The sequence below is a fragment of the Pinus tabuliformis genome, chromosome 8 (assembly GCF_031772625.1).
Source record: "Pinus tabuliformis cultivar Carrire ecotype Pingquan chromosome 8, CPIR1, whole genome shotgun sequence".
Classification (NCBI taxonomy): Eukaryota; Viridiplantae; Streptophyta; class Pinopsida; order Pinales; family Pinaceae; genus Pinus; species Pinus tabuliformis.
Window position 1 is genome coordinate 1,860,244,063 of NC_142294.1, and position 27,282 is coordinate 1,860,271,344.

At 36.3% G+C, this 27,282-nt stretch overlaps 1 long non-coding RNA gene across 1 annotated transcript in view; it reads left to right on the forward strand.

Annotated features, from left to right (window-relative positions):
- LOC149243729 (uncharacterized) overlaps positions 1–26,685 on the forward strand; it is a 61,771-nt gene extending 35,086 nt beyond the window's left edge. Inside the window, exon 3 of the long non-coding RNA XR_016245800.1 lies at positions 26,421–26,685. This is a non-coding gene — a long non-coding RNA (uncharacterized LOC149243729). The remainder of the gene's footprint in view (positions 1–26,420) is intronic.
- Positions 26,686–27,282: the final 597 nt, after the last annotated feature.

The window sequence follows — 27,282 nt, forward strand, 5'->3', positions numbered from 1 at the left end:
ACTTCCAAACCTAAGACATTTAGATCTTTCTGGTTGCTCTCAACTGGCTTAATTGCCCAAGAGCTTTCCCAAGTTATTGAAACTTCAATATTTAGCATTGTAGTACTGCTCCAGACTATCAATCACATTTGATATTTTGGGAGAAATCTCCACGCTTGAGTATGTTGACTTCAAAGGTTATGCTAAATCGGTTTTCTTGCCAGAGAGAATTCTATATCAAAGGCATTTAAGATATCTTAATTTACTAAACACCAGTTTATTACGATTACTTGACAACTTGGGATGCTTGACACGTTAGAACAAATAACAATAGGGAGCCCAACATTAAAAGAAATACCACTCATTGTAGCCAAATTGAAGGGCTTAACACAGCTGTTTTGGATTTAGTGCTCCTGTCTATAGAAAATCTCACCGGAAGGAATTGCAACCCCAAATATCAAAATTATAGCTATAGAGGGTGGTCCCATAGCTGACTTTAGTTTTTAGGATAAGGGGAACTTGGATGCTCAAAACATACATTTCAGAGTTGGCATGCGTTTTTTAAGAGATATCATTTTGATTAACACATTATTATCCCAGACATTTATTTCTGATTGTGTTGCCCCTAGTCTCGAAACTATTGATATTTCAGGAAATATTAAGCTAATGTGCATTAATGCTTTTCCATCGGGACTAGTAAGCCTAAACCTGTAAAACTATTGTGGATTGAAGACATTACCAAGCATTTCAAATCTAGTAAATCTTAAATTCCTCAACATAAATAAGTGGTTTCACCTAAAAACCCTCAATATGGAAGGCCCTACATCACTGGAAGAGATTAATGCGAAAGAATGTTGAGAGTTACAGAGGATACAAGGATTGGATTAGCAGAAACGGTTGAATTGTGTCCACATTTCAACAAAAAATAGAGTTATCTGGAATGATATTGGCTTCTTTTTGGTGAGTATTTGTTCTTCCTTACATCGAAATATTCCTTCATACAAAAAGCATCGATACTTTTGAGCTAATCAAGAAAAGTGACACTAATCTTGTTGTGTTACGAATGGTGTGTGGTGGTGCAAGTGTGGGCGTGTAATCTTAGGATTTACCTACTGTTGGGATTACACTTTGAATTTGTAAAAGCAATACATTATACATGTACCATTAGATATTGAAATGTAATTTGGGAAATATGTGCAGAGATCGCCCAGCAACCAACAACCATCAACTGTGTTCTTTAGTGGAAGAGCGGATAATGAGAAGGTGAGTGTTGAATTCTCTCGAAAGCAAAGAAGGGAAGAAAGATATTATAATTGAATTAATAATCATTATTTTCAATTGATTGAAAAGGATTTATAAAATTTTTGTAGATATGTGATGGAGGAGGTATGCTGCGGATTGGTGAAAAGTTTGATCTTCTCATAGTTGATGTTTTATTTGCGAGAGACGAATCAATGTTTTCCACTAAGCAATAATATCATCATGCCCTATATAATTTCCATCCATAAAATGAAATATTAATGATCCAAAATGGATCTTAAACCATCTAAAAATGTAAGTCTTCAACTATCGGAAAACAGAGTGAAGCGGATCGTAAAGTCTCGCTGCACAGGAGATGTCAGATCGGCCAGATCAACGACCCAGATCAAATCAGTGATATCGCTTCGGCAGAGAGGCCAGCGGAGTATATCAAAGGCGGCCCTAATGGAAATGCGACTGCGATCGGCAATAGAACATGGACCGTTGATCGAGCGCGCAGATCAACGGCGGAGATTACATATCGCATCGTAGATTTGCTAATGGGAGGACTTACCGCAGGCTAAAGACTCAGCGATATGCGATTGCGCTTTATCGCATCGCAATATTGCATCGCAACAATATATGGGAATGGACCATGGCCCGTGGCATTGCGAAGGGCCGATGTGTGATAGCGATCGGCGATAGTTATTGCATCGCAGATTCCCAAAGGGGAGGGACCAAGACTTGCGACCATGCGATATGCAATATGCGATGGGCCGATAGCGCCGATTGGCGATTGGTGATCAATGAATCAAATACAAAGGGCCAATGCGACATGTGATAAAGCCAGACCCGAAAGGGTTTATAGATGCGGCTTTATATAATTGAGTTCCGATAATAAGCATTTTGTCAAGGTTTTCTATGTGTTTCAGTGTATTTTCATGTATTCCCCATGAAAATGGAAAAGTGTGTTCTCAGGGATTTTCACCCGCGCCTGGCCCTTCCGTTTGTAAACAAGTGGCCTTAATGCCTTAAGCATTTTTGCAATGATTGTTTAAACGCTTAACAAGGAGATGAAGAGACAGCGCTGGGAGCCAGAGAGCCCAAGAAGGGGATTGGACCGACAACGTCGATAGGCTTAAAAGCCATTCAATGGTAGAACAGAAAGGGGGAGAAGTCAGTTGAAGACAGTCACAAAAAGATAGTCAGTTATTCAGATTGAGGTAGATTGAATAGAGGAACAAGATAGAAGGAGAGTCCGTGCACTCTTTTAGACTCGAGGTTTTCGAGAAGATCTCTCTTTGATGTCACTGTTGGTTGAGACTCTGTTTTTGAGCTCACTCTTGTAATAATCTGTTCTTAAAGACTTAATATAGAGGTCAACACTGAAAGCTGGACTAGGAGACGTAGCTAGGAAGTCTGGTGAAATCCTTTATTATTTTGGTTGTGTTGATGTGTGTGTCTGTTATTTTTTCTGACTGTTAATTGTCTATATTATTCACAATCTTTTAGATCCATTGCACTGAATCATATAGGAATTCCTGCACATGAGTCTGTAATACCTTTTCTTCTTGATTTAGTATCCATTTTGGATCAAGTGGTATCAGAGCATTTGGTTTTGGTTTTATTAAGGTTAGACAATCTTGTGCTGGATTTTGAATGCTAACTAGATTAAAACTAAAACTAGGAGGAGAACTTGTTGAGGCTAATCCAGAGATTGGAAGAGTCTATTCTTAAAGGAGAATGGCAGAAGAAGCCCCATTGGGATTAGAATCTCAATTTATAGAAATTTTTATGATAATCCGAGCTATGGTGGAAGAGATGTATCTGGAGTTTAAGAAGGGTCAAGGTGAAAGCACTGCAACACCCAAACCAGACAAAGGAGTAGAGGAACCTTTTCTAGTTGCCTCTCCAAAAGGCAAAGGAAAAGGAGGAATGCCTCCTCCACCATCTCCTCCATCATCACCTTCGTCATCCTCATCATCTTCTTCGCATGACACTAACTCTTCTAAGAATAAGAAGAAAACTTCCTTAATCAAATTATATGTGAAGTTTGATTTGCCAATTTATGTGGAGAAATCAATGCAGAAAAGATACATAATTGGATAAGACAAATTGATGTATATTGCAAGGTATAGAACGTTGACTCAGAAAGGAGGAAGATTCAACGGGCTAGCCTTCGACTTGGAGGAACTACACTAGTATGGTGGGAAGGCAAGACACAAGTTGATCTGCAAGAACATGGTAAGATCATTTCTACTTGGAATGAATTTGTTTCTGCTATCAAAAAGCAATTCTATCCTTTAGCTTACATGTAGTAGGCAATGATGAGTTGGCAAACTCTTTGTCAATTGAAGGGTCAAAGTGTACAAAGTTATACTCATGAATTCAGAAAGAGAGCTTTAACTCTAGGTATATCATTGGACTCACCTGAGACTTTATTGAAGTATATAGGTGGTCTTCATGGCTATTTAAAGCATACTATTCTCATGTTTAATCCCACTAGCTTAGATGATGTATCAGTTCAAGCCACACATCTAGAAGCTAGAGGTAAGAATGTAAACCCAGAGGTTGGGAAATCATCTAAATATTCTATAAGCAAGAATAAGGAAAAGAAGAAACTGAAATGGAAGGAGAGGAAAGAAAACACTATAAAGAAGGATAAACCTTCATGCACTCCACTATTAGAAGGAAGGACATGGTGAGGCACACTACTGGTCTTTGCATCCAGTACATAAACCTAAGAAGTTTGGTGGAAAGAAGAAAAAGAATGTTGCTGCTATTCAGCAGGACTTGGGATCATATTCAGGCGATGAAACAATAGTTACAACCATAGGTATTAAAGGTAAAGACTCTGAAGCATCCACAAGTAATTCTTCACAATCTGTTGATAATGAAAGTAATGAGAGGGAAAGAAATGAGCTTTTTCGTATTAGAGTAATTTCCAAGCACAATAAGATTGATACTTTGTTTGATAGTGGATCACAAGTAAATTTGATTTCTGAAACAATTCTAAAGAAGTTGGGATTACAAATAAAACCTCATGAGAAGCCATATACATTAGGTTGGGTGTGTGATAAAACAAAGCTACAAGTAACGAGACAATGTAAACTTTGGTTTGCTATTTGATCAACATTTGTAGATGAGGTTGAATTAGATATAGTTCCATTGGATATATGTGGTATTGTTTTGGGAATTCCATACTTGTATGATAGGAAAGCTATTTTATATAGAGCTGAGAATAAGTATCAACTCACTAAAGATGGAATAGAATATCTTATAAGAGCTCATAAACTCAAAGGTAATTATTCTCTCATAAACTCGGGGCAGATGAAAAGAATTGTGAATTCAAGTAAGAAATTTTTACTGATGGTTGTAAAGGCAAAGGATCCTGAAAAATCCAATGCATTTGAAGGTTGTGATTCTAAACAAAAAGTTGATTTAGTTAAAGTTGTTTCAGAGTATGATGTTCTATTTCAAGAACCAAAAGGTCTACCACCCAAGCGAGAAATAGTACATGATATTTATTTGCAGCAAGATGCTCCATTACCTAACATTGGAATGTACAGGTTGTCAGCTTTAGAGAATGCATAGATAAAGAAGCAGGTACAGGAATTACTCGATAAAGGGTTTATACGACCAAGCACATCACCATGTGGATCTCCAATCGTGCTGGTGAGAAAGAAAGATTGTTCGTGGAGAATGTGCATTGATTATAGAGTGCTAAATAAAAAAATGATCAAGAATCGTTATCCTCTTCCTCGTATTGATGATTTATTAGATCAATTGAAAGAAGCAATTTACTTTTCTAAGTTAGACTTGCGAAGTGGTTATCATCAGGTCAGAGTTGCAGAACAGGATGCATGGAAGACTGCTTTCAAGACAAAGCAAGGACTTTATGAATGGTTGGTTATGCCTTTTGGCTTAACTAATGCTCCTGCTACATTTATGAGAGTTATGAATGATGTACTCAGACCATTTATTGATGACTTTGTAATTGTTTATTTAGATGACATTCTTGTTTTTAGTAAGACATGGGAAGACCATGTAAAGCATGTAAAGAAAACTTTAGATGTTTTAAAAAGAGAAAATCTCTATGTAAAACTGTCAAAATTTGAATTTGGCAGAACATATTTAAATTATTTGGGTTATATTGTAGGGGGTGGTGAATTGAAGATAGATCCCTCTAAGGTTGAAGTCATTGTGAATTGACCTAAACCCAAATCTGCTACAGAGGTTAGGAGTTTCCTAGGGGCAGCACAATACTGGAGAAAGTTTATTGCTAACTTTTCTTTGATTGCAGCTCCATTACATGCTTTAGCAGGATTGAAACAAGAGTTTAAGTGGGGGGGCAAACAACAGAAAGCCTTCGACACCTTAAAAGAGAAAATCAGTACAACACCAGTACTAGCACTGCCAGATCTTCAACATCCATTTGAGATTGAGACAAATGCTAGTGACTATGCCATGGGAGCAGTGTTGATGCAACACAGAAAACCCATTTGCTATCATTCTGAGACATTTTCTTCTGCAGTAGTTAATTATCCCACATATGATAAAGAATTGTATGCATTAATACAAAGTGTGAAAATGTGGAAACATTACATAATGGGTAAAGAAACAATCATACATACAGATCATCAACCACTTCAATATGTGCACTCACAAACTAAATTGCAACAATCAAGACATTATAGGTGGATGGGTTTTCTATAGCAATTTCATCTTGTCATCAGATATAAGAAGGGAATACACAATAAGGTTACAAACATGTTATTAAGACCAATCATAAATGCATCTACTATACTTAAGCATAACTCAGTAATGCATGAAAGTTACATTGAACAATATGCTCAAGATGTAGACTTTAAAGATGTATATGCAACTTTAAGTCATGGCAAGCAAGTAGAAGAATTGGATTATTATGTAAAGGACCAACTCTTATATCATTTGGGAAAGTTATGCATTCCACAAATTGAAAGAGTTAACATAATCTGAGAAGCACATACTTCTCTCATATTAGGTCATTTTGGTGTAAGTAAAACAGTTGCACAATTGCAAAGGTTTTGTTATTGGCCAAGAATGCATGAGATAGTTTCTAGATATATCAAAGGGTGTACTATGTGTGCTACAAGCAAGCCCAATAATCAGAAATTAGGCTTGTACACTCCACTTCCAATTCCTTCTCATCCTTGGGAAAGTGTTTCCATGGATTTTGTTGGGGATTGCCAAAATCTAGGAAAGGTCATGATTATTTGTATGTTGTTGTGGATAGGTTCAGTAAAATGTGTATTTTGATACCATGTAACAAGCAGGTTACAACTGAACAAACAACAAAGTTGTTCTTTCAGAATGTATGGGTTCATTTTGGGTTACCCACTTCTATTGTATCTGATCGAGATTCTTGATTTGTTGGGAAGTTTTGGTCAAGTTCATGGGAGTTGATGGACACCAGGTTGAAGAAGAGCACAACATTTCATCCACAAATAGATGGTTAGACAGAAGTGGTCAATAGGACAATGATCCAGTTTCTCAGAGGCCATTGCAGCAAGCATCCCAAGTTTTGGGATGAGCATTTTTGTTATGTGCGGCATGCTTACAACCCTGCTAAGCACTCTTCTACTCAGAGATCTCCTTTTGAGACTTGTTTGGTTTTATACCAAAGTCTCCCTTGGATTTTGTCTTTGGTAAAGACATAGCAGTTGATGGACACAGTGATGTGGACAAAACAACCAAGTTCATTGAACAAATCCAGGAAATTCACCAGGCAGTACAGGAACAGCTGGAAAGAAGTCAAGCCAAGCACAAGGCAAGACATGACAAGCATAAAACTGAACATAGTTTTCAATTTGGTGATCAAGCCTAGTTGTACATCAACAAAGATAGAATGCAAGGTGAAGGTAAGAAGCTAAAACCAATAAGGCATGGACCTTTCAAGATACTTGATAAAATTGGTGAAAATGCTTTTTGCCTTGATTTTCCGGCTTATATGCAGATCTATTCAGTCGTTAATGCAGAAAACTTGAGATTGTATGAACCTTCATTGATTGAAGATCCTGAAGAGCAAAGTTAGTTGCCTTCTATGGGGGATTTATTGCCTGAGTATCTCAATGAGTTATAGGAGGACACAACTTTGGATAGGAAGGTAAGAACTACACATCAAGGGGATGTTGTGTACCTGAGAGTGGGACTCAAAGGGTCAAATCCAAGCAAAGCACGATGGATAGAAGTTAGATAGGTGAAGGAGTAGTATCCTCACTTGATCGATGCCTAAAACAAACTTTTGGTGGTCCAAAAGCTTTTCAGTGGGAAGGCATGATCCAAAATGGATCTTAAACCCTCTAAAAATGTAAGTCTTCAACTATCGTAAAATAGAGTGAAGCAGAGCGTAAAGTCTCATTACACAGGAGCCGTCAGATCGACCAGATCAATGGCCCAGATCAAATTAGTGATAGCACATCGACGGAGAGACCATCAGAATATATTGGAGGTGGCCCTAAGGGAAATGCGACTGCGATTGGCGACACAATGTGGACCGTTGATCGAGCGCACAGATCAACGACGGAGATTACATATCGTATCGTAGATTTGCCAAAGGGAGGACTTACCACAAGCTGAAGAATCAGCGATATGCGATTGCGCTTTATCGCATCGCAACAATATATTGGAATGGACTATGGCCTGTGACATTGCGAAGGGCCGATGTGTGATAGCGATGGGCGATAGTTATCGCATTGCAGATTCCCAAAGGGGAGGGACCAAGACCCGCGACCATGTGATATGCGATGGGCCGAAGCATCGATTGGTGATCGGCAATCAGTGAATCAAATACAAAGGGCCAATTTGACATGCGATAAAGTCAAACCGAAAGGGTTTATAGATGCGGCTTTATATAATTGAGTTCTGATAATAAGCTTTTTGTCGGGGTTTTCTATGTGTTTCAGTGTATTTCTGTGTATTCCTCGTTAAAATGGAAAAGTGTGTTCTCAGGGATTTTCACCCACGCCCAGTCCTTTCGTTTGTAAACAAAATGGCCTCAATGCCTTAAGCATTTTTGCAATGATTGTTTAAACACTCAGTAGGGAGATGAAGGGACAACGCCGAGAGCCAGAGAGCCCAAGAAGGGGATTGAACCGACAACGCCGATAGGCTTAAAAGCCATTCAATGCCAGAACAGAAAGGGGGAGAAGTCAGTTGAAGAAAATCAGTCAGTCAAATTGAGGCAGATTGAATAGAGGAACAGGACAGAGGGAGATTCTGTGCACTCTTTTAGACTCGAGGTTTTCGATTAGATCCCTCTTTGATGTCGCTGTCGGTTGAGACTTTGTTTTTGAGCTCACTCTTGTAATAATCTATTCTTAAAGACTTAATATAGAGGTCGACACTGAAAGCTGGACCAGGAGACGTAGCCAGGAAGTCTGGTGAACTCCTTTATTATTTTGGCTGTGTTGATGTGTGTGTCTGTTATGTTTTTTGATTGTTAATTGTCTATATTATTTGCAATATTTTTGATTCGTTGCACTAAATAATATAGGCATTCTTGCACATGAGTCTGTAATACCTTTTCTTCTTGATTTAGTATCCATTTCGGATCAATTAATTTTCTTTATCACCAACTCTATCAAGTCGTGCTTACATGTCACTTTTACGCCAATGCTTGGTTATAATCAATCAAACCTACAATACTAAACCTGCCATGGAAACGGAGGTGGAAGAGGCGTACATGTACTTATGTGGAAAAAAGAGCATCCCTTGTTTAAAAAGTACAGTGAGTGTGGTGAGATCAATGTACTTTTCTCATGGCTCAACATGACTGAGTACAGTAGGGAGGCGAGATTGCAAATGAGTTTCATTAGATCAGATGAGGCAACACCACGGATAAGAGAGTTGAGACGGGAAGGGATTTTGAGACATTATAATGGGGAGGAAGAGAGGGGATGGATAGTTCTAGTCAGTAAGAAGACGGATGTTCAAGGTTTTTCACAAATTGATAGAGGCATGGACATAAACATAATACACATTTATTCATGTGGTATTTCCTATCAACATAACATAAGTTAGGGTTGTACTACGCTATTTACATATCATCTATGTGGGGAATTTTTGTTACTTGAGGATGGAATTGGTTATAATGATTTTTGCTTTTGTGTATACGAAACTTTTGTGATGGGCGAGTGAATAATTTTTGTATTGCAGGGATAAGAAATCTTGTGAGAGTGAATTAAATCATGTGCAATGGTTGTAAAAAACTTATAGATATTTCACTATTATGGAATGGGATGCTATTGATTAAAAAATTATTTATGATTTCAGTACATATAAGTGAACTGAAATGGTTGAGATTTGGTTGAGATGGTTTTTTTGTTAAGATGTGAGTTTCTTTTAATATGATGGTATAATTTAAGAATAATAAATAGATGATTTATTAAATCTATTTATAAACAAGAGTTGTATGGTAGTTTACTAGTATTTTCTATACAAGTTTATGAGAAAGATATAGAAAAAGATATTACTTAATCATTAATATAAACTAAGTGATTATAAAAATATTTAATTCAATTTTATTTATGGATTTATATGAATTCAATCTTTATGAACTTATTATAATGATTTTTTGTAGTTGATTTACAAAGAACTAAATGAATTTTGTCAAGAGTTGCACAGGGAAGACATGAAATGACAAACCAACACAAGAGGAGCTCACAGGTGTGGATCAGCAGGAGCTCCTACAAGAAAAACACCACACGGGCTTCACGTTAATCTCCAATAATAAATAGATACAATTGTTAGGGAAAACAAATCATATCCCTGAATAATAGGAATTGAATGACTAAGAAAAGTAGAATGCACAACTACGTAACAACAATAACCTATTCTCCATTAATTCTAACACTCCCCCTTAATGGAGAAAGGGTTCTTAAACACACCTAATATGTCCCTAAACAAATCAAACTTTAGTCTTCCTAGAGGCTTAGTAAATATATCAACCATATTATCACAAGAATTACAATATTCAACACAAATCTCTTTGGACTACACCTTTTCCCTAAAAAATGAAATTGAGTGTCTATGTGCTTAGTTTTTTTATGAATCATAGGATTGTAAGCTAGTTTGATGGAACTTTGATTATCACAATTGATAACCGTAGCTTCTGTCTGTTCTTCCCCTGCATCTTGGAGAAGTTTGCGCAACCAAACTGCCTCACATGCTGCTACACACATAGCTTGATATTTTGCTTCTGCTGAGGATAAGGATACAGTATGCTGCTTCTTGCTACACCAAGAGATGACCTCAGACCCAATGCTAAAGGCATAACATATAATTGATCTTCTATCATATAAATTTCCTGCCCAATCAGAGTTTGTATAACCTATCAAGCTAACATCAAATGAGTCAGAATACAAAATACCAAAGTCTGAAGTTCCTTGTAGATACCTCAATACTCCTTTCGCTACAAGCCAATGGTTCTCATGAGGTTGATTCATGAACTAACTCAAAACACTCACTACATACGCTAGATCTGGTCTTGTTGCAGTCAAATAGATAAGACTACCAACCAACTGTCTGTACAATGTTGCATCTGCATATTTCGAACCATCATTCACTTGAAGTTTGTTGTTCTACTATAAAGGCACAAATGCAGCCTTGCACTGATCCATTTTAAATTTATTCAACAAACTCTTAGCATACTTACTCTGGGACAAGAAAGTTTGGCTTGAATCTCTCCAAACTTCTAGACCTAAACAATAATGCATTTCTCCAAGGTCCTTCATCTCAAATTTATGGGATAACTGCTGCTTGATTTCTTCAATGAGATTTTCTACACTTCTTATCATGATCAGATCATCTACATATAAAGAAATCAACACTATCTACCCCTCATCATTAAACACAGTATACAAATTAGGATCATTTTTGCTCTGTTTATAACCATGCATGAGGAAAAAAGAATCAATTTTGTCATACCAGGATCTAGGAGCCTGTCTTAAACCATATAAAGCTTTCTTTAGTCTACAAACTAAATGCTCTTCTCCCCTCTTAACAAACCCCTCATGCTACACTAAGTATACTTATTCTTTTAAATCACCATTTAAGAAAGCAGATTTAACATCTAATTGATGTATTTTCCAATGATGCTTGGTGGCTAAAGCAATAATCATTCTGATAGTATTTAATTTTGCAACATGGGCAAATGTTTCCTCAAAATCAGTACCTTCTTTCTGGGAATACCTCTTTGCAACCAACCTTGCTTTATACTTATCAACAGATCCATCTGCTTAAAACTTTAACTTAAAGAACCATCTGCAACCTATGGGTTGTTTACCATGAGGAAGCTTTACTAGATCCCAAGTATTATTCTTAATAATAGATTCATATTCCTCTTTCATTGCTTCCTTCCATTTAGAACTCTTACTAGCTTCATGAAAATTAGAAGGTTCTGCAATGTTTAACATACCAGTCATGAGCGTACAATCCCTATATCGAGTTGGTAATTGTTTCGGCTTGCTAGATATCCTGAGTGGTGGGGTGTCAATTATTTTTTGATGTTCTTCTCTTTGTGGACTAAACTCAATTTCCTCCTCTTTATCCTGCTGCTGCTGCAACTGTTGTTGTTGTTGTTGACTAATCCCTGTTTCAACATCCTCATCTGAAAAAGGGTACATGCCATTCTTCATTATCTTGAACAGGATTTCCATCATCAACTTGTTCATGGAATAATATGTCTCTACTAACAAACACCTTGTGTGTAGTAGGATCAAACAATTTAAAAGCCTTATACTAACTGTAGTATCCAATGAAGGTACATTTAATGGCTTTTGAATCTAACTTCTTCCTGTTTTCTTTGGGAAAACGCGCAAAGGCTTTACAACCAAATACTCTAAGGTGACTTATTGTCGGCTTGAAGCCAAGCAATGCTTAAAAAGGAGTTTTATAATCAAGACTTTTAGTGGGACTCCTATTCTTCAAATACACTGCAGTATTGATAGTTTCTGCCCAAAAACCATTAGTTAGATTCTTACCTTTCAACATACTATGAGCACACTCTACCAGTGTTCTGTTTTTCCTCTCAGATACTCCATTCTTCTGAGGAGTGTAAGGTGTTGTAAATTGTTGCTATATCCCATGCACTTTGCAGTATTTGTTGAAATCCCCTTTCTTGAATTCTCTGCCTTGATCTGATCGAAGAATCTTGTTGAACCTTCATATCTGCTTCTCGATCATGTTCCTGAACTGCTTGAAATACTCAAAAGCATGACTCTTTTGTCTAACAAAATACACCCATGTGAATCTTGTACAATCATCAACGGAGATTAGAAAATAGTAGGCCCCACCTAACGATCTTGTCTACATAGGGCCACATAAATCAGTGTGCACAAGTTTGAGTATATCCCTCTATTTCCTATCTTTAATAGTAAGAAATTCATCTCTATGTTGTTTACCGAATGCACATGCTTCACAATCAATATGCAACTTTTTCAAAACAGGAAGACCATCTACCATACCTTTGTTCTGCAATAGAAGAAGGTCACTGAAATTGATGTGCCCAAGTCGCTGATGTCACAAATTTTCAGCAGACTTATCCAATGACATCAATGCTTGTTGTGGTGTACTCTTCACATCTAGTTTGTAGAGTCCTCCTATACGAATACCTGTAGCTGTAGGCTTCATCCGGTCCAACAAGTCTTTAATAATACAATAATATTTAAAGAATTCTACCTTGAGATCTTGATCTGTAATTTTTGATACAGAAATCAGGTTCTTCTTAATACCATGAACATACCACGCATCATATATATTCCTGATCTTTCCATTAGGCAGAGTGACAAGGACATCTCCATGTCCCTTGATCTCATACCCTATATTATCTCCAAGGTATACTTTTACTCAGTGTTGGATTCTCTAAAATTTATGAACTATTGCTTTTTACTTGTCATATGTGAGGAGGATCCAGAATCTACGAACTAAATATCTGATTCATCCTCCTCAGTGGCTAGTGTATTCTCAACAATAAATAATCTAACATCCTAGTTCTGATCTGCATTAGCCACATGACCTGCATGTCTTCTTTGCTTGTACCTCTCCCCATCTGCCTTTTTCTTATGGAAAAATTTACCAATATGGCCTATCTTGCCACAATAAAAACATGTAGGAGAAGAGTCATGTTTATGCGAGGTCATACCTTGTGGTGTTATTTTTCGTGATACACTGCCCTTCCGTGATCAGCCACCGCTTTCCATTTTGGCTTGAACTTGGTCATCAATGCAAGATCTGGATTTTGAGGTTTGAGAGACAACCTCCTTTCCTCTTCTTGTAGCAAGATCCCAGTAAGCTCTTCAAAGCCTGGAGGCTTTTATCTTGCATTCAATCCCGTTATAAACATCTGATAATCATCCATCATGCCTTTCATGGTAATCGTTACCAGATCATCATTCGCCACAGTTTGACCGATATCAGTCAGTGTATCTTTAACCTCCTTTATCCGGGATATCAATGAAGAAACAGACTCATTCTCCTCCATCTTGATGGAGAGAATCTTCTTCCTGAGGTACAAGGTTCGACTGGTGTTATTGATCTCGTACATATCTTTGAGTGTCGTCCATATATCATTCACTGCCTTGCACTCCCGAATGTGAGGGATGATGCAATCTTTGACTGATAACTTGAGTAGCACCTTTGCCTTCATCTCCCTTTTCTCCCAGTCTTGAATCACTGTATTTGATCCACCAGTTGTAGCAGTTGGCTTGACCTCATCACTGGTGGCAATGCCATAGGCATTCTGTCCCTCAAGCAGGGTCTGGAGCTTAAACTTCCAATTGGTGTAATTGGAACCATCAAGCTTATTACTCTCATTGAGATAAGCTTCAACAATTTGATTATTCATCTTGAATGAATAAAAACTTCAATAATTTAAACAAACCTTAGATCTTAAAAAAAAAGCCCCAATCTCTGCGAATTTCCTTCAAAAAAATGCCCCCTTTACACAAATAATTAATTCCTCCAAATAATGCAGAGTTCTTCAATTTAAAGAAACTCCAGATTTTTTTAATTAAAGATTTAGAAAACTTTAATTATGCAAGGGGCCACCTCAACATATATTAAGGAAAACAATAGATTACTTGATACCAGATTCGTCCCTCTTCCAATAACACTGTGTCAAGCCTAGCTCCTTATATGCACAACTCCACAACAGCCATAATAGGGAATTTCACTGATGGAAGGATGTCAGTGAACGTTGGGTCTTCCGTGGACAGATAGGCTCAATGGCTATTCACTCCTCCTTGCAGCTCTTCTTAGCGATCTAGCCTCCTTCTCATCGCAAGTCCAGCTTGAACACCTCCTCCCTGCGGCCTCTTGAATGAGGATCTCACACAACTCCATAAAAAAATACTACACTGACTCAAACAGTCATACTTCTAGCATACACTGAATCTCTTGTGTAGCTTCATGTTGTAGGCCACCTCTTGATTTCCAAGATCTCCACACTCTCACCTGTGTGTAGTTCAGGGTTCCACGGTGTGCTTTCGAGAAATCTCCATGATGCCTCCTCTCCAATTATGAAACATGCCCCACGCTGACCACAACACTTTCACACACAGCCCTTTCAAAAGAAAAAAAGAAAAAAACACGTAGCCCCCAGCACACAGCCTTTTGCATAGTCAGCGCGAGTCAGTACCATGGTCTTGCGAAGATTGTCGCGCTAATACACCACATTCCCATGCCAAGCTTTCGGAATGAAATTGTCGAGAAGTGCTTCTCTGCACCGTCGTGTTTATCTATCCAAATCATGCGTCGATTTCACTTCAGTCGCGCCCTCCACTTAGCATACAAGATTAATAGTCCTGCTGCTCTGATACCATGTCAACAGTTGCATAGGGAAGATATGAAATGACAAACCAACACAAGAGGAGCTCACAGGTGCGGATCACCAGGAGCTCCTACAAGCAAAACGCCACACAAGCTTCACATTAATCTCCAATAATAAATAGATACAATTTGTTAGGGACATCAAATCATATCCCTGAATAGTAGGAACTGAATGGCTAAGAAAAGTAGAATGCACAACTACGTAACAACAATAACCTATTCTCCATTAATTCTAACAAATTTAAACCATGAGTGATATAAGAACTATTTATAAGATTATTATCATTCCTTTGAGAAAGGCTCCCTAGGTGCCACTTTGCACCACTATGTACCTTCAGATTTAATTTTAGACTATTGAACATAGATCATGTTTTCATTGAAAAGCTGGAGAAAGAATCAAGATGTGGGAAATCCATTGGCTTCTTAAGTTAGAATGGAATAGTGAGTTGTTTTCACTAGTAGTTTGGTTTTAAATGAAGTCTCCACTATTTTAATGCTTTAATGGGTAGTTTTGTACGCTTTCATTTAATGCGCTCTGCAGTGACTTCCAGTTCTTTTTTTTTTCGGTTTTTTTATTATGCTCATTTTTCCATTTTTCCATGTAAAGTTTTTTATTACACACATCTTTCCATGTAACTACTTCAGTTCCAATTTAGTCGGAAAAATGCTAAGGTGTTGTAGATCCGAACGATGTAAAGGAATATGTTGTATGTGGAAACTGTAATGTATTATCTGTGAGAAGCTTACGGCTGAGTTGTTACCCTCGCATCGTGCAAAAAAATAAAGATTTGGGTTATATGAATGTTTGAATCAACAGTTTGAATCTATTATTTTGGGAGACTTTTACGAATGTTACTTTATGTTTTTGTGTTGATCTCCACATACCTGTTGGATCCAGTTGAATATGATGTGTTTTTTTTGGTGTTGAACTTCATTTACTTGCAGAGCCAATGGAATGTAATGCGTGTCTTTTTTCTGTTTAACTCCATTTCTTGGTGGTACTACTTGAATGTAATGTGTTTCTTGAAGAAATATCAGCATCTTTTGATTGTGTTCCGTAAAGAAAATGCAGTTAAGCTAGTACACAAGCAGTGGGGCTTGACTTGCTTGACGTGAAGTTTTATTTTCTGGTTTAAGGTTTTCTTGTCATATGGATAGCTTTGGTCACACTAGATACCTTTTGATTAACATTTGTAACCATAGTACTGAGATGCAAGTAAATATTAAACAAAATATGAACTTGATGCTTTTTATTTCAAGGTTTTAATGTCTGAACTACTACTTCTGTAGAATGTGCATGTTTGTGCTACTACTTCTGTAGAATGTGCATGTTTGTCTGCAAAAATAAATCACAAGTTTCGGTTGATTCATTTGAAATATGTTGGTTGAAATTGTTCTTTTATAATTTGCAAGAGTTTTTTCTTTGCTAAATGAACATAGTGCATCGATTTAACAAAGTATTTTCCATTTGATAGCAAAACCTTCAGGCCTTGAATCTCACATCCACAATTTTTTTCTTTAATTCTTTTTCCATCGACGATATTTTGTTGGAAATATTAATCTCAACTACCGCAGTTAATTAGATTGAAAACAAAAATACGTGTGGCACACCTCAACTATAGTTTGCGATTTTGTTTGGAGGCTGGAGGACTGAAGCTCTGAGCAAAAGTACAAGGCAACACATTAGATAGTTAAAGCACTTAATGAAGGGTTGGTAAATATGTATGGGCAAACATTTATTTTGCAACTCTTACTTGCAGTCCACAACCTCTACAAGTTTTGAAAATCACTCATTTTGTATCATCGTCCATTAAGGCAACACATTAGATAGTTAAAGCACTTAATGAAGAGTTGGTAAATATGTATGGGAAAACATTTACTGCGCAACTCTTACTTGCAGTCCACAACCTCTACAAGTTCAGAAATAGTTAAAGCACTTAATGAAGAGTTGGTAAATATGTATGTGCAAACATTTAATGCGCAACCCTTACTTGCAGTCTACAACCTCCCTAACCTCTACAAGTTCAGAAAATCACTCATTTTGTATTATCGTCCATCCCATGTCTTAAATTTTTTCTTTGTCATGTATTAATGAGTCAATTTGTATGTTTTGATAAATATGAATATAAAAGTCATTTTCATAAGTGGGTAGAGATTGGAGGGTGTAAGTCTGAGAGGTGAAGAGAGAAAATGGTGGAGCAAATTTTGGTGGGCACGTGAAAACAACAGTTATTGTGTGTTACTCCGCAATCCCTGGTGAAGTGTAAATCACCGCAAGAATTTTTATTTACATGTTGAATGAGCCGCAGTCTCATTTGAATGTATTTTCATGCATTAGAAATATAATCTAAAGTCTTATTGTGTTTCTCCAAGCTTTTACTCTGTTTTTCCGTGAGTAATTTTTTTTTATTTTTTAAGCCTCTGTCTAGCTGCGATTTGCTTTCCATAGATTTGAATTCCACAACTGATTTGTTGAGTTGACTCCTCTTCTCTTCCCCTTGTAAAATTTCTAACACTTTGTTGCATCAGCCATAGCAGCCAAATTCCCTCATTTGCGTGGGATTCAGAGTTGACACTAGCAACTCCATGTTGAAGCAAAGATGTTAAGCCTTTGGAGTGGGTTGTCAACTTACCTGCTACCATTTATTCATAATATCCCCTGATACACTAAATAGGTTCATAACAAAGGATCTCCAAGATTTAATTTTAGAATGCCTTAATTTTCTATTAGATACTATGGACAAAGAATAACTGACTAACTAATTAGTTTTGTTTCCGAAGCATTTGGGCCATCCAAAATCTACTTTAATGGCGAAGCTTCTAAGAAAATTTGATCTAATAATTCATGGCGGGATGATCCTCATGTCCACTAAATCACTGTTGAATTTAGTGGGAGTGTCACTGACATCCACCAAACAAACTAATTAATACAGTTTTCTCAAATAATTGTGTACAATCATAATTGTTGGCCTTTATAACATTTTTCAGAACCCTTGTGGCTTGGAAATTAGTTGAATAGAATCAACACCAAGGTTTTATAGTCATTTAAATTTCATGTTTGATAGATTTTGTTGATTGCGTCGTATATCTATTAATGTGTGTGTAGATTGATTTTCCCGACTAGTACTCAATATTGGATTCTCTAAAGCTTCTTTGATAGATTTTTAAAGTTACATAGAAAACAACGGATCAAAACAAGAACACAAGAAAACCACACTCATCAAAAACTAATATGATTTTTCAATTAAAAAATAAGATCACACATGAATTTACAACACGTCAAGCAACTACAATTGCATACAATTCAAACTCTATGTCTCGATTGTGCATGACTACAACAAACTACAAAACTACTACTAAAAGAGCATGTAACTACAACTGTGTACAACTTCGACTATACTATCTTTGTTTTGCTTCATCTACATTTATACAAAAAATAAGTCAGTTAACTACCTCTTCAGGTTGGAAGTGTTGAAGAAAGTGTAACTAGGTTTGGTCTTCATGACATTGTAATTATGATTTTTGTAAAACAAGAAAATGAATTTATTATTATTCCTTGCTACATGGGTTTCATGAAAAAGATGTTTATTTTATAGATGGATCCCATTGAGAGCCTTAGGATATCAAAGAGTCAATGGAATGCTCTTCTTGAGCCTATATGTAATGTATACAAGTCTATATAAAGGTCTAGAATAGACCTCCAAGACAAGCACAATCCTCTTGAAGAAGGCAACACGCAACACGATAAAGAGGGAAGTCATGTCGGCCTCAAATTGAATTAAATAAACTAAATAAAGTCATGTCAGATCAATAAAAGGACATAACACTTCACAATGTCATGTCGGCTCAAATACAGAGACATAACTACTACATATACACAGTTAGGGTCACCACAAAAAAGCAAGATTTCAAATTCTTCTCTGAACTTCAAATGGGTGTAGGAGGTACAGGAATCTTGAATCAAGGTAGGAGAATAGTGTCTCTGATCTCTGAAACTTAGGTTAAGCACATGACCTCAGATCCTCTCGGATGGGTACAAGAATCTGAACCTCACATTTCAGGAGGACACATTCGAGATACCCTTGCTATTTCAGGGATAATTTCAGTAAGCAGATTACAATCTTCTCCTCCTTGGTGGTGGGTATCTAAGGTGCATGGAAATACCACAATCAAAATTTCGTTATATATGTAATGACATAGACCTTAGTGTTGATCATTGTATCAGTATGTTTATTATGAAGAAGATGAAGATGATACATTGATCACTGTCTCAACATAATAGTAATCCCACAACAATTCTTTCTCAACATACTGTACATAGTTATGACCTCATCATAATGATCTTAGTGAAGATGAGGGCATGATGAAGACCTCAGTGCATCGATGAAGACATGGTGATGATACAAAAGAAGAATGCAAAAATGATCTAGGTGAAGGCTTAGCAATGGTGCAACAATAATGACCTCAATGATGCAGTAAGTGATGACCTCAATGGTGCCGCAATGATGATGATCTCATCAGTGACAAAGAAGAGGATTGGTTTCTTGGTCTTAGAGTGGAATAACATGTCAAGGGTCATGGTCTTGGTATTTGTCAATTGGAATCTCTATAAGAATAATTTTATGCGGGTTTTCCTCTCCAAGAGGGAGAGGTTTTTGCCTTGGCAGAAAGCCAAACATCTTGAGTTCTTGTATCTATGTTTTGGAAGCTATTTGATGAACTAAAAAATACACACTCTAATAATAAAAAGTGAAGAATATGTTAAGAAGAAAAGTTAAAACACCTCACAAATAGTTATCAAGTCTTAAAGAATCCTATTAAATCTAATTTCCCTAGATTCTTCAACATGGAATCAGAGCTAAGATGATGAAGTCAAAGGAAGGGCAACAAAGATAAATTCAAGGATCAAGCTTTAAGAAGAAAATAAAAGCAAATTGAAGGGTTTTGTCAAGATTGAAGGATCAAGAAGCAGTTTACACAATAAGAAACTTTTCTCCACAATCATCATCAAAAGTCCACCAAGACTCCTATCAAGATATCTACAAAGCAATTTAACTCAATGGACATCACAATAAAAATATCATCATCTTGGAAAATATTGAAGCATTCTTGATCCACTCTACAAAAGAAGGCAAATAATATTAAAGGCGAGAAGGAATTGTCATCTTCAAGGTTATAATCAAGCAAAGATCATCTCCTTATCTGAGAAGAAGATCATTTGAAAATGTAACAAATCATCCTCATCAAAAGGAGCAACATTTTCTATTGAGGAAAGGTTCTCTCATTTGGAAGAAGGTCACCCAAGAAGAAGCCCTCATATATCTTCTGCAACCATCATCAAAGAAATCAAGGTGAATATTTCATCTTCAAATGATAAGTAAGTATCTTTTCATTCTATAATTAAGTTTGGTTAAATGACTTCATGACTGCAAGGACATCTATAAATTGGATGGGTCATCAAGATTCCTTGCATGAAGAGGGAGGATAGACATAGTCCTCTAAGTAGCAGAAGTCATCAAAAGGTCTCCGTTGAATTCATGAAAAGGGATACTTATGAAAGATCCCTTCATATAGAAATATTGGAAACATCAAAGGAAAACTCACTCTCTGAAGGTGAAATGAAGAAGGTCACATGAAATATGATCTACATGGAAGAAAAGGTATCAAAGGATGTAGTATATCCTCATAAGGTCCCATCTACAAGATCGAGGAAGGAAGATAACCATCACTGGTCCATAATGCACTAACAGATAATCAAGGTAAAAAATATCCATGAGTTACCTCATTCGATGATTTATGGTCTCTATGCTAAATAGTGAAAGACAAGTCGATGGAAAAAGTATTGAAGGTTAAAAGGACTCAAACATGTGAAAAAATGAAAGGCAAGTTTGAAATAAGCATAGCTAAGATTCAATGCTATGAAAAGTTTATAGAAAGAAGCTCATATTTCTAGAAAGATGGAGGAAGTTGAAGAAAGGGACCAATGAAAGAGGGAATAACAAATCTCTCCTATGAGTAACATGGTATTCCCCACAAAATGGTCCTATCATAAGCTCCTAAATCTTGTGTTAGAGATATCACCAAGATAATAATATGCATCATGGCATCATGGAAGGACTAGAAACAAGAGCCCTTCACCTTACCTCTGATACCATGTTAATTTTTCAGATTGTTCTATGTTGTAACAATTACTTTAGCCCAATTCAATACTTCAATTAGCAATATTTTCATTCATTAACAATAATTGAAGATAGAACAATAAATGTAATGACAAAGGAAAAATCAACACATCAACAAGAGATGTCAGGTTTGGTCAAAGACGAGGAAAAAACCCCACTAGGGGGAAAACCCTTTCAAATTATTCTTCTATTAGATTGTCATAAAATGTTCAATAGAGAGTACAATTAGCCCAATAAAATATCATCCAACAAAACAACCCAATAACATTTAGAAATAAGTTTCCAATATTAGAATATATCACAGAAAGGTTTTCCCTTCTGCGGTCAACTGTAGTCAACTTTGGTGAATGGTCAATTTCAGTAAAACTTCCCTGTCGCACGCATGAGGAGATGTGCGAGCAACTAGATACTTCCAGTCGCACCCTTGATGCTTTCAATCCAGTGATTGTGGATGTTTTTTCTCTGTGATGTGCCTGTGATTGTAGCCCATAAACCCTAAATCAGATGTGAGCCTCAGACCATGTAATTTCAGACCTTTGCAAACTTCTTTCGTAGTCCTTGCCTCAAACCTATGTGAACCAATCAATGAGAAGAGAAGAAGAAGATTCTTGGCGATGTCCAAATGATATTGAGGTCTCTTGTATTTATAGTCTTCCAAAGGTGACCAATTTCTATTAGGGTCGACCTGTCCAAATGTGCATATGTGGGATTTCCTTCATACGTACACTTTCCCTTATCTGATTTGAGTGATCTATAGGTCGATTTTGGTCCTCTAAAAGATAGGAATTTAATGCAATCATCATCTCCATAAAATGAGCTGTCAAAAGTGTAATTTTACCATAATTTCATAATTTTAACACGGCCAACCATGGCTGATGTATTTTATTATTTTTCCAAATCCTCAAGTGACCTCCCACCTCAAGAACATTGGAATTCATGTCCCTTCTCTTAGTATTTGAGTAAATTGCAATTATTTATAATGGGGAATTAACTAGGGGTTGTTAAAAACCCCTCCCCCTTGGGGGAACATCATCCTCAATGTTTTGATTCTGAAACACGAACTAGTCATGCTTAACCTGCGTATAATAATAGTCATCTTTATAATTGTAGCTCATTTACATTCAACCTTACACACACAGTTGGTCACCTAGTAACTAAATTTTTATAGAATCCAGTAAATTGACCATATTATAGTGGTTCTCTTGTAATCCTCTAGTGCTTTTTTGCACACTCTGATATCATTCGGTGGTCACTATTCCTCTTGCAACCAAGTTCACTCACCCAAACTGACAATCCATTGCCCTACATCACAACATAAGACTGCACATGAAATTCATCATATAGAAATTGCAATGAAAACAAGCATACCCTCATGAGCTAATTTCCTCATGAAACTAATCTCTACAATATGGCTTAGAATCATGTTCATTCATTCTTTTGTGAGAATGATCCTTGAATAACAACCTATCAATGGCATTATTATTTCATACAATCGTTTATTTGTTAGCATGATCAAGAACCCAACACACATCTACATATGTTAATAAGGTCAATGTTGGGAGATCTTCCCCTACACCATTCTCATGGTTTCTTTGCCACTATCCACTTATCCTATTCTTCCTTCATGTATCCAAATTCCCATTGATTTTATATTGGAATTCATTCAGATCCTCTCCCATTGTCAGATTCTACTCATCCCTCCCTCAAATTCATTATCTTTCATATATGCCAATAGATTTCCTAAGACCCAAGGCATTAAAGGAAAAATAAAGGAGGATGAAAAATTCATAACAATCTGCAAAAAAACAATACCGAACATAAACAATGTAGCATGACCAAGCACGAGTCAACACACAAAAAAAAAGAAAAAACAGTAGAATCAACATGAGTGTAAGTACATAGGAAAAATTAACAAACCACACACTACCAAGAGTCTAAAACACCAAATGCACAGAAACATTCAACAGTGACAACAACCCAATTCCCAATAATATAATTCAACTTTTGCATAGATGATTTAGAATTTATTTACATTTCTTTAAATGGCGATATGAAAATAATGTTTCCATATCTAACCAACCCTCTAACTAGTTGAGGTCGAATGACCATCATGCCAATATTCCACAACTGCATAGATCCTGGGCACATTTAGAGCTGCATCCCAAACTGTATCTACTTCTTGAATGTGGTACAACCTTGAGCCATCATGATTTTATTTTGGGCAATCCTTTATCAGGTGATTCTCCCCATAAGCCCAACACTTGAAGGGTATTTGATGTAAATTTTTGGATCTTCTCATGTAGTATGAGTAGGTCGATCTTTATAAGCATCAATTAACCTTTTTGAGTATCACCTATGTTGGTGGAAAAACTTCTTGCCTTCTCCTTTGGTTTATGGCCCAAATTTCTATGCTTTCTTCTTTTAGGTTCAAAGTTACCCCTTGCCTTGAAATCAACCTTAGCTTTGGCCTGTGTTTTGATTGTTCATAATAATGTTTTAGTTTTTTTTGTGTCATCCAATGTTTGAGGTTCCAAAATTTCAATTTGATCCTTCATTGATAGTGGTAGCCCACTAATGAACCTTTGGATTTTTTCTTTCTCATCTATAAGATATGACACATATCTAAACAATTCCAAAAACTTGGTGACATACTCTTCATCTCAATTTTGTCTCATTTTTCAGCTCATAAATTATTTTTCTTTTTTTTTCCATAACATTGATGCGATAAATGTTTATTTTTGAAGAGTCTTTCAAATTCTTTCTAGTTCAACTCCTCTTCTCTTATGCACTTAACGTTCTTAAAATCTTCCCACCATATGTCTACTTTCCATTTGAAACTATATGTGGTTATATTTTCCTTCATGTCTTTAGAATAGTTATGGATTTTGATGAACTTCTTCATTCCAAGAAACCAAGCTCTCGAATATTCAATTTTTTTTATTTCTCCATAAAATCAAGACAATTTGCCCTTCTTAAATTCTTATGGCATCCAGTCCCTTTCTTCTCTTCTTTGATGATAATAATGATGATGATGCATCCTAGTAGAAGAGCTAGAATGACTACTGAAGTGATGCCCATAAGTACTCGTCCTTCTCTCTAGGGTGCTAGTGCATTCCCTCTCATAGTGTCCTCACTTTCCCTTCTATGCCTCTTCTTGGACCTGATACCATCTGCCCCATTTTTTCTCTCTTCTGGTGCCAAAGGGCTTTGCCTATCTTTATGAATAGACCCCAACTCATATTGCCTCTGCCTTTGTAAGTCTGAGAGGCTTTGTAGTATCACTACATTCACCTTGGGTTTCTTTTCCTGATCATCACCAAAATTTCATTATCATCCTTACAACTCCTAGTCTCGACCTTTAGGCTCCTCAAGGTATCCATTAAGTCAGAAGAGTTTACCCCTCACCCTTGGTTAAATGGTCTTTCTTCTTTCCCTGGTTGTGTTTGGTCAGAACTATATTCTACCATCTTCTTGTTCATTTCTTTGTCCTCATAATTTATTTTGTACCATCCTTTTATGTTCTTGGTGATCTTCATGTGTTGTCGTTCACAGAAACACCTTTTACAATTAATAGAATTCAATATACAAAGTGAAGGTTATCACCTTGATTCCTCTCAGGAGGTTGTTTACATGTAGTTGTCTAAAACTAATCATATTAGGTTAGAACATAATATCAATCAAACCAAAACAGGTCATTAGCATATATCATAATAAGATCATGTCACACATTAGTATCTGCTACATAGTGAAATAACCAGGTAAGCACATCAATATACTTGAAATCAATCAATCATAGACTGACTTTTAACACCTATGCATTTGTTATATCCATTTTCTAAAATTCATTGTGAAAACCCTTTTGTTGTGATAACTCTATAACAGAGTGCCAACTTATTCCTAAGGCTTAGAAGAGACATTTCCATTATTTTTCTCATGGTAGAGCCCATCCGGTCCAAGTGGTGAACCTGGATGCTTGATACCACTATGTAAACACCCCACCTTACCCTTTATGAAGTGTTCACTTACTAACCCAACTTCCATGGTACAGTTAAAAAAATGGGGTAGTTAGTTTTTTTTTTTACTCTTTCTCGAAGTTTTTTTTTTCAAAGCTCTGAATGGATGTCACCATCACACTCGTGTCAGTAAGACATTTTTGGTGATATAAATTTTTTCCAAATTTGGACTTATGGATCTCAAATTATGCTCCTTCAAGGGTGCTTCAAGGTTTTATAGTTAATTAGTCATATAATTCTCTCTTCTTCCATGTGGCACACAAGTGATCCCCACGCAATGTCCACGCAATCCCTCCTAGGTTTAGAGTTAGGGGGTTTTGAAATGTATGTGTAATGATATTTTGGAGGAGCTTTCTCTCTAGTTGGAATTGAGGATAGGTTTTGTGGGATGCATTTGAGAAATTTTTGGAGAGGCTATGCATCCTTCCTACTGCCATGGTAGGGAGGGATGCATATTTTGATGTAAATGTCTTTCACTTTAATGAGAAGAATCTGTATTCTACTGCCATGTTCTTATTTGTAGTAGTTTTTTGTACATTGTAGCAACTTGTGGGTTAGTTTCTTGTACAAATCTATGTTGCAGCATCATGTTTTCATGTACAACAATTTGTGGAATTTAATGTGTTGGTTTTTTTTATTCCATAGTTGTTGTATGTTCAATTTCTACAATCGTGTGTCATTCATTTTGTTGTGTATAAATGGTTTTCTATTGAGGTTGAGAAGAAACATTTATGTGTTTTATTGGTAGTAGCTTTCTGTTTTAAAGTATAGTAGTGTTATGTGCTTATTTCTAGTTTAGTGTGTTTATTTGTAGCAACAATCCCTGGTCATTTGCATTTTTTTTGTCATACTCTGCAACAACTATGTTTTCAAAGTATCTAGTTTTATTTACGACGGTGGCATAGTGTCCATGTTTCCGCCATTGTCAGTGCACAATTTTCTATGTAGTCGTTTTCAGTGTCACAACTGTTTGTTTTTCATTGTTGTCAGTGTCATAGATGTATGCATTTATGTCGCTATCTGTGTTGTGGCTATCTGTGTTCCACTGGTGTCCTTGTAGCAATTGTATGTGCAACATATGTCTTTATTTCTATGATTGTGTCAATCTACATGTATCGAATTTAATATTTCTTTTCACTTGCAGGTTCATTTGACAGAGCGGGAGAAGCTAAAGTTGAATGTATGGGCTAGAATAATGTTATATAAAGAGTATTTTGATTGGGTTGTTGTTCCTTTGTTTGAGTGCAACATTTGTGAAGTTTTTGGTTGGATTGCCTCTTCGAGTAGCCCACTTTCCCTTGGTATATCATGGTCAAGTTTACAGGAAAGTAACAATGAACTCATTCGGAGAACAACATCAGATGGAAGGATGACCCAGTACTCAAGCGATTATGATGTAGTTGTTGAGATACCCAACTTGAATAGATTGAAAGAAATCTATGTTGAGGAGTTGCTTTAGGTTTGATACAATTGTCTTTAAAATTGCTTATTGTGTTAGCCTTAGAGGATTTTTAGAGTAATAAGATTACAGATCATTAAAGAAAACATTTTTTGTTGTTTTGAAAGAGAATGCAACTACATAGATGAAACTGAAATATGTTTTCTATTTTAATTTTTGGAATATGCATGTGTGATTTTCATACAATTGCAAACTAGTAATAATAATGTTCTTTATTGTGAACAAGGCATTCATGTTGTTGAGTAGCTTTTGTGATCTTGTTGACTAATAAATACACTCCAAACCTATAGGCCTTATACATTTGTCACATAATCTACAAGAAAACCACATAATTACCCAATATTGTAACGTGCCTCCCACGAAATGTGATGAAAACCATGCTCTTTTAGGCTCAAATTTGCATATTTGGTGAAAAGCCTTTTGTGTTCAATGTCCAGTCAAAACTCTAGAAACTTTTATGGGATTGTTTGGTTAAGGATATTTATGGTACTATTATACTTGATGAATAATTGCAAAATTTTCATAGATAGTCAAGATGCATCCTTTG